Source organism: Octodon degus, unplaced genomic scaffold, assembly GCF_000260255.1.
Source record: "Octodon degus isolate 3935 unplaced genomic scaffold, OctDeg1.0 scaffold00017, whole genome shotgun sequence".
Lineage (NCBI taxonomy): Eukaryota > Metazoa > Chordata > Mammalia > Rodentia > Octodontidae > Octodon > Octodon degus.
Window position 1 is genome coordinate 4257604 of NW_004524593.1, and position 1221 is coordinate 4258824.

A 1221-nucleotide genomic window follows, 5' to 3' on the forward strand; every position below is an offset into this window, starting at 1 on the left:
TGCCAGGGAAGTGCTTATTCTACTGAGCCATCTCCTCAGCCCCTACCTTTTCATTCTTAATTACATGACTTTGAGTCTTTCCTTTTGGTGATAAGGTTGGTTAAGGGTTTGTTAATTTCATTTAATCTTTCAAAGAACCAAACTTAAATTTATTGATTCTTTGTATTATTTTTGAGGCTACATTGCATTAATATTTGCTTTGATCTTTATAATTTCCTGCCTTGTATGAGCTTTGGGCTTGACTTGCTTTTTTCCCTAGAAGTTTGAAGTTCAACTTTAAGTTGTTTATTTGCATTTACTGTTTTTCTGATATGGGTATTCACTGCTATAAATTTCCCTTTTAGTACAGCTTTTATTGTGTTTAATAAGTTCAAAAATGTTGTATGAGCATTATAGTTTAATTGTAGAAACTTTGATTTCATATTTGACCAACTGGTTGTTCCAGAGGATATTATTGAATTTCCCTGTGCTTATGATGTTCTTGTGGTTTCTTTTGCCTTTGATTTCCAACAGTGTTGAAGTATGGTCTGATTATATTCATGGGGTAATTTCACTTCCTTTGAAGTTATTTAAGCATGTTCTGATTTCAGAGGTGGTCTATTTTTGAGAACATACTCTGTGCAGTTTATTTATTTTTCTCCCATAATTTTATTGAGAAACAAATAGCAATGAGGCAGTTTCAAATCAAATTGGTAGGACAGATTCAATAATTAACACATTGCATACGTTCTTCCTAGTGGTTAATTTCTGTAAAAGATGTAGACATGATAATATTTTATTTACAAACACCATTAGAACAAATCCCTCTATTCATTAAGAGAATGTAACTATATATCTATCCTAACCATTTTGAATACACAGATATGAAAAAGACATTCATCTGTATGCCTTTTGTTTAGTTCAGTTATTTGAATATTATAGGTGGGTTAACTCAGCAAAATATTCTAAAAGAGTCCAGTAGCCCATAATAGTATTGGGTCTTCTGCTTCACTGGCAATGTCAGAAATTGTTGACCTGAGTCCCCCGCAGCTCAACATAACAGCATGGCTTTACTTCTTATATTTCGTTTTTATACTTTTCGGCTGGACGGTTAAGACCAAGGTAGAGCAGGACCTATGCAACAAGAATTGTAGCTTTTGGGTCTGATAAGGTCAGTGAAATCCCCTCAGGATTTATCCTGAGATCCTGTACCTCAGATTGTAGAACCTTTGTCAGTGTCAG